The 2,971-nt window shown below is 44.0% G+C and overlaps 1 pseudogene; it reads left to right on the top strand.

The window, feature by feature from the left end:
• Positions 1 to 1,185: 1,185 nt before the first annotated feature.
• Positions 1,186 to 1,314, top strand: LOC124717546 (annotated as a pseudogene).
• The last annotated feature ends 1,657 nt before the right edge of the window (positions 1,315 to 2,971 follow it).

Below are 2,971 nucleotides of genomic sequence, written 5' to 3'. Positions count from 1 at the left end.
GGACTCCCCCATCTCCTTGCAATCCAACACAAAGCTCAACAGACTCTGCCTCCTGAAACTCCTGTCTCACTATATGGGAACTGCATCCCTCCACCATCCTTCACACCTACAAATCCTTGATCTGCCCCATCTTTTGTTATGCCAGCATTGCTTGGGATTCCACCCCTCCCAGGTTCTATAAGGTCCTCCAAATCCTTGAATGCCATGCACTCCGCCTCGCCTTCCGCATCCGCCTTCCATCCCCCATGTGCATATTCTACAACCTCATCTCTTTTCCTCATTCTCTCCTCCTTTTCCTTGAACTCATCCACACTCTGTATATTGTCAGCTGGCTCGACCCTGCTCACCACTGGTGTCTCCATTCCTCTCCACCCCCAGCCCATGGCCGTGCCTTTACCCTTGTATCCCACCCTCTCTCCATCTCCACACCATCCACCTCCCTTCGCAATGCCAATTCCAGAATCTACCACTCCCGGATGATGAGCTTCACCCTGACGTCTACCCTTCCTACGAACTCTAACCGCACCGTCCTCCTCTTAAGGACTCCCTTTCCTCCCCCTCCTTTCTCATGAGCACCCTTCCCGCTCCTATGCCACCTCCATCTTCAGTGTCTCTGCACTCCTTCCTGCAATATCTTCTCTCCTCATCTACCACCCTGCCTTTCTCCTGCCTCTAGATGCGCTCTCGTTCCCCCATTTTCCTCTTCCTCCCACTCCCCATCACCCATCCCCTCTTTTTTCCTCCACTCCGACCTCCAGTCCTTCGGCAGTTCCCTACATTAGTTTTTATTCTTCGTGAGTGTTCCGCTGTTTCCAATGGTTTTGTTTTTTAAGTGTCTCGCTCTGTGAGATTTTTATACTGTTGCGGCCTTTTAGCTTGTGCTTGACTTCAGTGATTTTAAGTAAGCAACGAATTGCCAGCTGTGTTCTTTTAAATGCAGCCTTTTTCGATTCTTTAATTGTCCCCCAATGTCCCTGTATTAGTGTCTATTTTATATCGCATCACCTCCATTTACTGTATTTTTATGTCACCTTATTACCCCTGCTTCTATGTAAGAGATCCCCTTGTATTTTTGTTAAAGCCATTTGGCTGAAGAGCAGTAGACAGTGCCACTGCCTGTCCTCTCCTGCCTATATGGGGCAGAAGAATGAAATTACAATAAAGGAAAAACAAGCAAGGTAGACACTCTTTGAGCAGTGGCAATATCGTAACCAACGAGGTGCGATTATTGCTAGTTGAAACCCTTTAAAAATAACCCGCCAGAGAGGCGTGAAGTACCGTCTCTGTGGCAATTTTTGGCAGCCTCTAATGGGGTGTAATTCTAATGAAAACAGTGCCTCAAGGTGTGATTATCTGTGAGCTCAGTCTGTTATTGTGGAAGTGTTTGGCTGATGGTTGTTAGCGACCATGCACACCGCCTAGCTGTGTTCGCTGATGAATTATATACAGTCTCTGAGAGCTGGTGAGAAGCGTTCTCCTCAGTGTAAGATGTTGGGCAACGGCTATGTGTGAATAAAGACGCCAATGTGGACAGTTGAAATGTGGTTCTGTCTAGTGGCAAATCTTGATCCATTGCATACTTGTGGTACACACATGCAGGGGTTACTGATAAATGTAGGATTTGACAAAACTTCTGTCAGAATTTAGTGGAGGAGACTAGCGCAGTACAGTGAGAGTTGGTGAGTGTGTGGGAGGCATGTGTTGTACTTAACCCTTTGACTGCTGGCGGCGCACCATCCGCCTGGAGCGCTGAGGCGTCCCGACCAGTGGTGTAATCCGGCTACCTGAACTGCTTGCCTGTCCGTCGGAGCTGCCGCCGGGACCGGATCGACCCGCTCTGTCCAAGCCACCCTGTGCTGAATATCTCTCGGCTGATTACAACTCGTGCGGAGGCAGTGTGAATTTTTGGCGACTTTGAACTGTAATACTGCGGGCAATAGTTTTGTAAAGAAATCGAATTTGGCCATCTTGTGTAACTCTCTGCGTTCTCTTAAGAATAATAATGAAAAAAAATTTAGTAGCCATATTGAGCCAGAAAATTATAGATAAATCGGCAAAAAATAGGCACCCGAAAAAATTTGGAAGTTTGGCTTCTTGCTGGTCATTTTCATAGCACTTTCCAGTAGTGACTGAATTGTGCGCAAAATTAAAGATTTTGTTAAAGCGTAAAAAATGCGGTATATTGGTTCTGATTTTGCTAAAAAAAACTATGCTCTGTAAAACATACCGAGCTGTATAACTGGAATGAATGTTGGCCGCGAAAATCAGGCCCGAAAAGACTGTAAACTTTGGTTTCGTATATCTAATAGAGTGAACGCACGATGAAAATGAAATTTAGAGTGCAATAGATTGACAGCACAACGATAAGGAATAAAACTTTTTATTCCCTTGCCATTTTCCAGTAATCTACAAATTAGTTGAAAGGATGTGGATTTTTATGTAAACATGATAGCAGGGTATATTCGATACTTCTTTTACAAATACCGTTTTCTATTAATGCTTAAAAGCCAGTCTCATTCGAGCAACAAGTTTTACTACTCCCCAAACACCCAAGAAGAATGAGTTTAATTTCCAATATTGGCTAACAAAAGAGGCAAAATAGCAAGTAAAATCGCAGTGAGAGAATAGTTTTAACTTTGGCATGTTGTTCTTCGTTGATCAATGGCGTTTAAATCAGTTATGGAAAACATGTTTATACAAGTAGATCGAATGTGATCTATATTTGTACTACTAAGGGTAAAAGAATACGAGGGTGAGTCAAATGAAAACCTTAAATATTTTTTAAATATTATTTATGGAGCAGAAGTGGTACAAAGCTGTATCACATTTCAACATAATCTCCCGCACGCTCAATGTTGTGTCTAGACAAGACAGCCTAGACACAATGAGAGGAAGCCGAAAGGCACGCGCTAAGCTAAAGCTGGATGGCGAGAGGTCTGAAACATGATACGTAATGAATGCTATAAAGAAA

This window comes from Schistocerca piceifrons, chromosome 9, assembly GCF_021461385.2.
Source record: "Schistocerca piceifrons isolate TAMUIC-IGC-003096 chromosome 9, iqSchPice1.1, whole genome shotgun sequence".
Classification (NCBI taxonomy): Eukaryota; Metazoa; Arthropoda; class Insecta; order Orthoptera; family Acrididae; genus Schistocerca; species Schistocerca piceifrons.
The sequence above is the reverse complement of the archived record's forward strand: the minus strand, read 5'-3'. Positions and strand labels throughout refer to the sequence as shown.